Below are 12,462 nucleotides of genomic sequence, written 5' to 3'. Positions count from 1 at the left end.
CGGCTCCCTAACCCTAACCCTAAGGTAAACCACAGCCAAGACTCCCCACTAGGTCGCAGGGCGGTGCCTAGGCGGGGGGTTAACCTTAGCTTCTGCTCGTAGCCAGCAGATGGTGAAAACGAAGATCTGCTGCAACAACTCGACAAAGCATGACACTTAGGGTATGCAGAGGAGCGTGACATTCAGTCTCTGCAGAGGTGCTCGTCGAACACAGCAGCTTGTTGAACGAGGCACTGCGGCTGAGAGTTTGGAACCCTTGCTCTTTGGCACTCTACGCTAACACAGTTCTTGAACAAGCTCAATAATTTTGACTCCCCTTAACGTTTCGGCCTCTAATCTCCAACATGGCCTCCTTTGGCACCCCTATTCACACACACAAGAATTTTCTTGCCGTCGCAGCTGCGCCAAGGAAGGAACCCATTGCGCGCCAAGATGCACAAATTACAGTCCTCGAAACTCAGATCAAAGCACTCATTGGAGAAAATGAAGAACTCAAGCGACGCTTGCACAAGCTTGAAGAAACAAAGGAAGCAGAGAGCCAAACTCTCTTGCAAAAGCACACAAAGTGGAAGCATCCCTCATCGAAATGGTCTTGGCAGTAAAAAAGGAAGCACACGAAGCACACGAGGCAACACATAAAATTACAAAGAAGCTGGATGCCAAAATACAAGCGGTCTTCCACGAATGCCGATTACAAGAATCTCTTAGTCTCAAGGTCAGGATCGGAGGGCTCCATTTACCATGGTGTACTGACGAGGTCACCCTTGAGGAATCAATCACAAAGCTTAATGGTATTCTTCAACCAGTGAACATCAAGCCTGAATCCATCTCTTGGATCAATGACACATATCAACATGTACCACCCGAGCATTGTATCCTTACTTTCAAGGACAAAGAAGAACGGATGAAGCTGCTACACCAATCCTGCCTCCTCAAGGGGAGAAAGCTTTGGATCGCGCTGAGGAATTGACAATAAATAAGCTCAAGGCTAAAGCAAGTGAACTCAAGAAGATGCATGAAGCCCGCAAACAAGGTAAATGGACTATCTACCGAGGTGGTAAAGCCATCATTTAGGAGTTTCGAAGTCCCAAACTGGCCTCCTCCATCCCCTCACCGGATCCCCCTTAGGTTCTTTTGTTTTCTTTAATCCTCCTAATGGACCCTCAGTCCATAACTGATGTGTACCAACGCCTTTACTCAAAAACCATTGTAATGCTCTATTTTTGGTCCCATAGGTCATATCTGACCTCCGTGGACGATAATTGAATCTCTCTCTCTCTCTCTCTCTCTCATTATTTTATTATTTCACTTGGACACGTGTTCTCTTTTTCCTCTTTGAGAGAAATAACTTAATTATTTATTTTTATGTATCTAAATTCTCATTGGACCCCTTTAAAACCTATCCAATAGCATTCAAGCACATCGTGAGGGCCACATGTGGAGGATCATTTGAACATGTGTCTTTTATGCTTATTAATTCATTTGGTTGAATTTAATACTTCAAGGACTTAATCAATGTGTCTTTTATGCTTCTTAAGTCATTTGTTTTGAATTGAATACTTCAAGCCTTAGTCAAAGCATGGACTTTCATGCCTCTTGAGAATTTATCTTTGAATTTAACATTTTAAAAACCTTAGTCTTTAAGCATAAAAATCACCTCAAGCTTTGGGCAAGGTTCCCACTACTACTTTAAGCATCTTAGCATCTTATGCTTGGGTAGGATTCCCACCTCGAGGTTAGCCCTAGCTTGCGAAAGGTCAAATGACTTTTTAACACTAATTTTTGGAGGTCTTTAATGAAGATAACCCTAAGGTCTTTTAAGCTCCATTAGATGCACGTTGCTCTTTGATAGACTACCTCCGTTTGGACCTCTTTTGAGATGTAACCATCTCTCCTCTTGGTCCCGTGCTGAGATAAATCTAGAAGCACTTATTGCACATTTCTCTTTGGTAGACCGTCTCCTTTTGGACCCCTATCGAGATGCAACCATTTCTCCTTTTGGTCCCCTGTTGAGATAGATCTAGAAGCACATATCTATATCCTAATTTTTGTTCCCCTTTTATCTTTCCATATTAAATGATCAATTTAATATGAGAAAATCATTTGGTAAAGTTAGATATTATATTTTATGACATTACCTCTCTCTTATCGTCCTCGTCTATGAGGTAGAGAAGATAAAGCCTAGTTATTAGTCCATGTTTCTTAGCGAGTAGAGGATCTCTTTTTACCCTACGACTTCATTCCAGAATGGATGACTAATCCATTTGGTGCCCGGGATACTTAGTTGCCACAAGCATGTCTGCTCTTTAGTCCATATCATACTTCCAAAGTAGAGTGACAAGTTCTACTTGGTGTTTGGGAGACGTCGTCACCACAAACATGATCCTAAGCATGCATACTTTTTAAAGTTTGTGCACAATAAAAGAAAGAGAATGAGTCTCATAAGACAAAAACATTGTTCATTTAAAATGCATTTTCATTTGCTTACTCTAGTGTAGCATTTTAAGCATTGACAAGGTTCATATTATCCTTAAGCTAGGTTCCTTATCCATCTAGCATCTTTAAAAAGATCATTCTTAAAATAACAAAATATCATTGGATAATCTTACCGTTTCTTAGTATCTTGTCTTCATGTGTCAAATCGATTCAGTTGCAACACCTCTTCTTGATCTTCGATCTCTAGCGGGTCCTCCATTATTGGTTCTTTTTGTGGCTCTCCTTTGTAAGGCTTGAGAAGGCTCACATGGTTAACATTGTGAATGAGCCAATGGTTGGCAACTTTAATTGATAAGCCATCTCATTGATTTACTTAAAAATTTAAAAAGGACCATAGTATCTTTTTGCTAGTTTAGCATAATACTCTTGGTGGCCCATAGGAATCTTACCTGTAGTATGCCTTAGATGAGCCTTGAGAAACTTTAACAAGACCCAACCATTTTTCTTAAAGGCTAAGGCTCTTCTGTGCTTATTAGCAGCAACCCTTTTTGCCTTTGCTATAAGATGGATATAATGTTAGGACACGGGTCCGGGCAAGGGCCAAGGGCCAGGAACTGACATGCTAATCTCCACCCAGCCATGCCCTAATATAGCCCCTGGCCTTCTAAATATAGGGACCCCCTTGACTGCATGTCCGTCCTGGCCCTTGGCCCTGGCCCTTAGGGCTCTGATACCAGTGTAAGGTCAGGGGAACTGACATGCTAATCTCCACCCAGCCATGCCCTAATATAGCCCCTGGCCTTCTAAATATAGGGACCCCCTTGACTGCATGTCCGTCCTGGCCCTTGGCCCTTGCCCGGACCCGTGTCCTGACATATTAGCAGCAACCCTTTTTGCCTTTGCTATAAGATGGATATAACCCTTTTTACTCTTTGGAAAAGATTCTGGTAAGTCTCGGCTATATTCATCAACAGCAAAGATCTTCCCATATACCTTAAGTAGTAGGGGACTTTTGGATCTTCCCTCTTTAACCTTAAAAGGTGCTTTTCTCGTAGAAGTATGGATAGTATTATTATACGCATACTCTACAAGAGGTAAGTACTTTTTCCATTGTGAGCGTTGATCTACTTCTGTAACATAGGTCTTTAGTAGATCAAGAATCGTAAGATTGACTATCTCACTTTGGCCATCTGTTTGTGGGTGATAGGCCGAAGAGAAATTCAATCTTGTAGCTAGATTTTTGAAGAGACCTTTCCAAAAATTATTGGTCATTCTAGGATCTCTATCTGACACTATGGATGTTGGCAATCCATGGTGTTTGAAAATCTGAGATATGAAGAGAGTTGCCATTTGATGTGCCTTAATAGTCTTCTTGATAGGGATAAAGTGTGCTTGCTTGCTAAACTTGTCGACTATTGTCCATATTCCCGTATTTCCATGGATAGACTTGGGTAATCCAAAGATAAAATCCATGGATATACTCTCCCATGGTGAATTAGGGATTGGCAATGGCGGGAGTAATCTAGGTTGCTTCCCTCTATCATACTTGGTCTTTTGGCATACCACACATTTTGAAACATACTCTTGTATGTCCACTTTCATGGTAGGCCAATAAAAGTACGTCTCTACTCCTCGAAGAGTAGGTTGAATGCCTCTATGCCTGCTGATGCATGGTTTTTAGGACCCCTTCTGAAGATGCAATAAAGGCACAGTCAGTTGTTGGGGAGATGAGGATACTCTAGTCCAAGGGATCTTGAAAGAGAAGAAAAATCTACTTCACAAGCACCAAAGAGTAAAAAGTGCCATGGACAGAAAATACGTGGGAACGAGCTCTTATGCATGCCTACAACCTATATCTTACAGAATAGCCCATTCTAGGTGTGAATTTCTAGTGAAATTTACACGAGGATGTTCGTGTGGACTCACAGCACAGCATACTCCGTTTTCACTTTTTTTACCGACAGTAAATATTTTTTACCACAGTAAATATTTTTTACCTACAGTAAATATTTTTCACCTACATGGTAAATACAAATCACTTTTTACCTACAGTAACTTTTTTTACCCATGGTAAATATTTTTTACTGCACCATAAGTATTTGGTAGGTAACAGTTCACCGTTACTAGAAGCAGTGATTGGGCATCAACAATGCAGTTACAGGAGGAGAAAAGGGGAAAATCTTATGGTAAAGGTGAGTCAACAAGGATAAAGACTTTTGAGTTAAAAAGAGATATGCTGATTTTTTCAAAGAACACATGTCAAAAAAAGCCATGGTTGAGGATTTTTTGAGAATTTGATATTCAGGAGAACCTCCAGTTTCAACAGCCACCTACCTGCTCTTAAATGCTGGTCAAGGCCTTATCCCCATGTGTCACAATCATAAAAATCAGCATTTACCCTCCCCTCTCACATCACTCTAGAGAATATCTTGATGGTGACATATCAGGTGACCTCAATCTGTTGACCACCCTAAGCAAAAAGTAACCCCAATCAGCGGATTTAAGCATGTTTATCTCTAATCCTAAACCCTCTCAGAAACCTATATAAGGAGGCCTTCTCTCACTCAAAACCAACACTTCACCCACTTCACCAAGCAATGAAGCTATGACGACATTGCTCACAACGAGGAGCTATGGATGGAGCTCTACTCTCTCTCCCTCTCTCTCTCTCCCTCTAGTATGCTACATTACTAGACCTAAAACCTAAATAAGGAGTCTTCTCTCATGCTCCATGGCCACCATCCTCGCCATCATTCTCTAAGGTATTGATGTGTTGCTAGTAGGATCATACCTACTTGCTGGGTTGATTGTTTTTGACAAGGGATTATGCCATCCTTGGCTTGCTTCTCTATATCCTTGTTATGTATGATCAGATGCCGTTGTATTGTTAAGCTGATGTCTTGTGTATATATATGCTACATAAGGTCCCTAAGCTTCATTTCTATGTGTTTTGCCATATGTTTTGATGCCATCATAATGCCAGAAGTCTCACTTGCCTATGTGCACTATGTGTGAGGTCCCTAAACCTCTTAATTTAGGGTGGTGCCCCCTTTGTTTTGTTCTTTGCTTGTTTGCATGAGGCGTGGTTTGTGGAGTGTGCACGAGTACAGAGGCCACCCGATTGCACTGCTCTTTTTCCCGCTATCATTTTGGTGCCCCCACGGAGGAGGGCTACATAGACCTTCAGTCCACAAGCAATGAAGATGTGCAATCTACAACATGGATGAATGGCGTGAGGAGTTTGCAAATTGGAGAACAGAAGAGGAGGAGGCTTTAGAGGCCTTAAAAGCTTTCATCGAGGTCTTGTTACCAGGTTGCAGTGTCATTGAAATTCAAGAAGTAAGTTCTTCTACATGCCTTGTTCGTGATCGTCGCCAACGAAGGAGAGTGAGAAGAAGAGATGGATATACCTCTCCTCTCAACCTATGAGTGCTCCAGGAACCTCCAATGTACACGAGCTTGAAATATTCTACATCAACATACACGAAGGTACTGTGACACACATTAAGGGAAGAGAAAGCATCACCAGACAGAGTCTTTCCTGAGGAGCCGACTAAGAGGAGGAAGATCACCTCTACACCTAAGTGGCCCAAGGCCGCAGCGCGTGCTCAAGCGTAAGGTAACATTTGGCTTAATCTCATTAATAAGGGATTACATGACCACTACAGGCAAGAAAAAGGCTAGTGAGCAACCAACTTCAACCTCCAACTTGCAACCACGACTCTCACCCCTAAATCCTCCTGAAGCAAAGAGGCGAAGGCTTGCCTACAAGATTGCCGCCCGTCTGCGAGTGCTCCCAGTGCACTTTGTGAATCCAGACACCACCAATCCCAAGCCAACCTCCTGTCCGCGTGAAGATCACTTTGGATATTGTCCAAAGTGCTTTGGAGACCGGGTGAAAAGCCTCCCTGCCCTACCTTTACTGCTAATTTTCAAGAAGTTATCTCAATCTAAGGAAACTATCTTAGTTGATGATGTGCTACACATTAATGGTGTCACTTTCATTCGTCATGCTGATTATGGTAATAGCATCCAATTGTTGCTTGCTAAAAGGCTCAGCATTGTACAAAGTGTTGCCATCACGCCTTACGTCTTCACAGATGCATCAGGAAGAGTCGAAGTGATCCGAGGTGCTGACCTTCTGTGGCTGATCAGGCTCATTGGTCCCAAGGTGGTGCAACTAAGCTAGGCTCTTGTGTGTAAGTATGGATGCCAATAATGAGAATGATGATCCCCGCATGTTTCCTTTCCATTTTGTGCGTCATATCCGTGTGAATATTTGTATTGATAGAAAAATCTTTTATCAGCAAAGAATAGCCCTGTTGTTTGGAGCCGAGAGACTTGTGGAAATCTTGCGCTCTCCTCATCCTGTCATTCTACCCTTACTAGACTATTACCATTCCTTTGATGTGTCGATCTTCATCCTATTTTGAGCTAAGTTGTGCTAAAGCTCCAAATTGTAATTACCATACTCTATTTTAAAATAAATTGGAGCTGTTTGTGTAATTGTTTACTCTCTCACTTATGGCCTTCCCTAATTTTTATGGTAAGCTTGGGGAGGTTGCTCTAGACTTTTTGGATAATTTAGAAATGGCCTTTCTGGTATCGGGAAGGGATGACGAAGCTACTAAGTTAAGGGCCTTTCCTTTGGTCTTGAGGGAAGGTGCCATATTATGGTATCAAACTTTGGCACCTGAAGAAAGAAGAGACTGGGAGTCCTTAAAGATGGCCTTCATCGAAGAATTTCGCCGCCATGAGCCTCTAGAGGAGATATGGAGATAGCTCTTAGAGCTACGCCAAACATCACCCAATGACTATAGAAGCTATGAAGGAAAGTTTTCCAACCTGTGGGAGAAATGGTGTGCATCACTAGGTGAAGGAGAAAGGGCGCCAGAATGCCTAAAGAAGGATTGTTTCCTGGCAGGGCTTTACCCCATCCTTCGAGAAAAGGTAAAAGGTAAATTCCCAGATACCTTTGATAAAGCTATGACTTATGCAAGGGAGAAGGATAGGAAGTTAAAATTCCAAGCTCAACTACAAGGGGGAATGGAGCCTCCACCGCTAGCTCAACCTACGGCAAGGGTAGTAGCAGGGACAGGAGCAACAGACCAAGAGTCCTCTCAACAAGAATTACTTCAACAAATCACCAATCAGCTAGAGAGCCTGTCCATCAATCTGGTTCAAGGTGTAAGGGCTCCCCAACCAGGAAATGAACGAAATAGACAAGAAGGACAAAGGCAAGCACGTGAGTACATTTGCTACAACTGTGGAGAGGTAGGTCACGGCATGTATTATTGCCCCCATCCACGACGCTATCAAGGAAATGGTAATCAAAGACGGCCTCCTCGCCAGCAAGTCACTCCTCCTCGAGCTAGGCCACTAAATGGACAAAATGCACACGCGGCTCCACCAATCCAAATATTGAGACCCCCTCCTGCACCACCACAAGCACCAGCAGAGATCCCTCCACTACCATCGGGAGGGGAGGACAGGGCTGTCTCTGTCATTAGTCTTGACAATGGTAAGGATAAAGGGAAAGAAAAAATGGAGGAAGCTGTTGCCATGCCAATAAAGAGAGTTAGGAGACAAAGAACTGATGAAATGGAAGCTTCAGAGTCGGATAAAGGGAATGAGGGTTCCTTCCAAGTGATAGGAGACAAGAAAAGGAAGAGTAGGTCAAGGAGGCACATAGGAGTAGAAGACTTTCCACTTGGGGTAGGATCCATACCTTACGACCTGGTAGCAGATGTGAGTAAGCAAGGACCAAAGATTTCATGGCAGCAAGTCCTCCACCTTTCCCCAAAGATGCGTAGAACCTGGTCTAAGATGGTCAGCACCAGGAGGGCTAAGGCAAAGTCAGTTGGGTCTATTAGTGCAAGAGGCATGAAGGATATCGTGCCAGTCATTGATGCAGAGATTAAGAGTCAGCGAGTCTCCAATGTGTACATAGATGGTGGAGCCGAGATTTGTGTTATGACAGAGAAATTAATGCACAGGTTGGGTTTGGAAGTAAATGAGCAAACTTCCTTACAAGCTAAGATGGCAAATAATGTAAGGGTGGCTTGTGTGGGAAAGGTTAATGGAGTGAAGGTTTCAGCTTTTGGTGTTGCAATCTCAATTGATGCTTATGTGATCCCAACTAAGGGGAAGGGCTATCCGCTAATCCTTGGAAGACCTTGGCTTATGGCTATGAAAGCTAGGCAAGATTGGGAGACAAGTTCCCTTGAGTTGCGACCAAATCATAAGGTAGGTGGCAAGCAACAAAAAATTGTGTATGACATGAAGCAGGGTAGACAACAAGACCTAGAGATGGAGACTTCTATGGATGAATGGAGCACAAGCAGCTGCTCTTCATCTGAGGATGAGTCATCTGAGGAGGATGCTAGCTCTTTGGAAGTCATGGGTATAATACTGCGAAACCCAGAAGGAGAAGGTGGTCAAGACTCTCTAAACAAGGAAGAAGCCACAGGCTTAGAGGAGATGCTAGCTAAGGACCTACTAGAAGAAGAGAGAGAACCCTATTTGCAGGTACTAAAGAAGCATGCTGGCCTCTTTATAACTGATTACGAGTACATTAAAGGAGTGATGGTAACCCAACACCATATCCAATTAAAGGAAGGTGCCAAACCAGTGGTGCAAAGGCTAAGGAGATTAGGGCTAGTGCAACAAGATGCACTCTTAAAAGAAGTAAAAAGATTACTCAAGGCAGGATTTATCTACCCAGTGGAAGATTCTGAGTGGGTGTCTCCAGTTGTGGTAGCACCAAAGAAAAATGGGAAGTGGAGGGTATGTGTGGATTACAAGCCTCTAAACGCAGCCACAAAAAGGGACCATTTTCCTTTGCCTTTTCAAGATGAAATACTAAATGAAGTGGCTGGTCATGAAAGGTACACAGTGGGTGATGGGTACTCAGGCTACTTCCAAATCAGAATTGCAGATGAAGACCAAGGAAAGACTACCTTCATAACACCTTGGGGGTGTTTTTCTTATAGAGTTATGCCTTTTGGTTTAACTAATGCCCCAACTACTTTCCAGAGGTTTATGAACTTGGTGTTTCAACCTTACTTTGGTAAGTCCATACGAGTCTTCATTGATGATTTTTGCATTTATAGCTCTAGGGAAGTACATCTGTCCAAGGTTGATGAAGGTTTCACCCGTCTGGCCCAATTGGGTGGGCAATTGAATAAAGACAAGTGCCACATAGGTGAGAGCAAGGTCACTCTACTAGGCCATGTTGTGTCTCAAGATGGTATTGAGGCTGACCCTGAAAAGATAAAGACATTGTTAGCTTTACCTACTCCTTCAAACATGAAGCAACTAGTCTCCTTCATTCAAAAGGTTCGCTACATGGGACGATTCATACATCTCCTTTCTCAGGCAATCTATCCTTTGCAGCAGCTCACTAAACACACTACATTGACATGGAGTGAGAAGGGTGAAAGGTGCTTTCAAGAAGTTAAAACCATTTTGAGCTCATTGCCTGTCGTCCTACAACCCACATGGGGTGAATTATTCTATGTAAATCCTAGTGTAGGTCCAGAAGCTCTAGGAGCTGTCTTGATGCAAAAAGACCCAAAGACATCTCTCATGAGACCAGTCTACTTCTCTAGTAGAGTGATGACAGCTGCTGAAAAGGGTTACAGTGCAACTGAGCAATTGGTGCTAGCTCTTAAGTTTGCAGTGGAGAAGTTTTGGGCTTACTTACTTCCGAGACAATTTGTGGTGATCACAACTGAGGAGGTTTTTCCATATGCCCTACAACACATGGAATTGTCTCAAAGAATAGCAAAGTGGGTGGTGCAGCTTCAAGAGTTTGACTACACACTACAAGTAGAGGATTCCACCCGTGCTTGTTTGGCAGATGTCCTCACACAAAGGTGTTATGAGAAGGCCAAGAAAGAGGCACCTAGTAAGGTACCGCCTATCCCGGAGCCTGAAGTTCTACTGGGAGCACACAGTCTGTATTTGATGGGGCTTACAAGAGGACCAAAGACAAGGCATCAGCAGGCATAGTAATATTAGGTCCAGAGAAGGAGAAGATCTTTGCAAAAGGGTTTCATCTAAAAGAGGTTCATTCTAACAATGAGGCAGAGTACCATGCCCTTGTTTTAGGGTTGCAATGTTGTCTTTCTCAGGGCATCACAAAGCTAAATGTTTTTGGTGACTCCATGTTGATTGTTAAGCAAATGGTTGGTGTATGGGCCTGTAAAAATGACAAATTGTCTGTTAAGATGAGGGAAGCAAAGGCCTTGTTGAAGGGTTTTAAAGAAGTTCGAGTGCACTTTGTACCTAGAGATCAAAATCGAGAAGCAGATGCCTTAGCAGGTGAAGAACTACAAACTCTCATAGTAGGTGCTATCCTTGTGAAAAGTCCTTTATACCAGGGAAAGGAGGAGCTGCATGATTTACTTTACTTTCTTGAGCATTGTGAAGCACCCTCTGGTATGAGTAAAAGTGAACGTAGGTGGTTGGCAAAAAAGGCTACCAGCTATAGCTTAGTGAATGAGGACTTGTATTGTAGAGGGAAAGATGCAGTCTTAAGGAGAGTTCCTGCATCCCAAGAGATAAAGGATATTTTGTTTAGTTGTCATGAAGGTGTGTGTGGTGGCCACTTTGCACAAGAGATTACTAGCAGAAAGATTTTACAAGCAGGGTTCACGTGGCCAAGCCTCCATCGAGATGTACAACATTGGTGCCTCACATGTGAGGTTTGCCAAAAAGCTAGACCAAGGCGTCTTACCCATGAAAATCAGCATCCAATCAAAACCTATGGGCCATTTGAAAAATGGGGGATAGATGCAATAGGGCCACTACCTTGCACTCAATCAGGGAAGGAATACATCATTATGGGGGTGGAGTACATGACCAGATGGGCAGACGCTCGTCCCACAAAGCGCATCACAGCCAAGGACGTGAGTGATTTCATTTTTGAATGCCTTTGTTGCCGTTTTGGCACACCTTTGGAGATTCTCTCGGATAGGGGACCGGGATTTCGAGCTGATTTAGTCGGGCAATTGATGAGCAAGTTAAAAATCAAGCGCAGGCACTCTACACCATACTACCCTCAGTGCAATGGTCTTGTGGAAAAGGTAAATGGTCTTATATGTAAAATCATCATTAAGCAAGTGCATTTACATCCTAAGGCATGGGACAAACACCTAGATGCAGCACTTTGGGCCTACAGAACATCCTTTAAAACATCCTTGGGGTATACACCTTTTCACTTGGTTTACGGGCAAGAGGCACTATTGCCTATAGAAGTGGAGCTAGCGAGCCTCCGAGTTCTAAAAGCACATCAAGAGGATAGTCAAGAGAAGCAGGTGGAAGGAAGAATCATCGATTTGGAGAGGTTAGGGCTAGATCAAGAGTCAGCAGTGAAGTACTATGCAGCCCAGGTAGAGAAGAAACGAAAGAAGTTCAATCGCAACCTTGTCAAGAAAGGTATCAAGGAAGGTTCTTTAGTGCTCAGATATGACAATCGCTTTGATCGCAGGAAGGATGGTAAGTTCTTGCTTAAGTGGGAAGGCCCTTTTGTAGTGATACAGAGGTTCTCAAATGGTAGTTACCAACTAGGTGACCTAGATGGTAAGGTACATCAGACCCCGGTAAATGGTTGGCGATTGAAGGCCTACCAATGTCGTCTTTCACAGCCATATGCTGGTGAAATCAATGCTAAGGATGGTTCAGAGGAGAGCTCATAATATTCGAGCTCCAACTAAGGTAACAATCATGTACATAGTCGTTTCAAAAAAAAGAAAAAAAAGAGAAGAAAAAAAGAGAATGCTACCAGTGAAAGCGGATATTGACAATGGATGGGGTATGGATTTCAAGGGTCTAGGAGACCAGTTGTTAGTCATGGATGGATACAATTATTCATCAGAAAGGACTAAACAGGATGCATCAGCCAAGAAAGCAGTAACATGGCAAATTCAATTGGTACCAGGTGGGTAAGTATTCAAGAGAACCCTATTGTAGCACAACCTACAGCTAGAGGCATCAAATACCTCTAGCTTAAGGGGGAGGGCT

This window comes from Adiantum capillus-veneris, chromosome 7, assembly GCF_014529385.1.
Source record: "Adiantum capillus-veneris isolate H3 chromosome 7, ASM1452938v2, whole genome shotgun sequence".
NCBI lineage: Eukaryota > Viridiplantae > Streptophyta > Polypodiopsida > Polypodiales > Pteridaceae > Adiantum > Adiantum capillus-veneris.
This window is presented reverse-complemented; position numbering follows the sequence as displayed.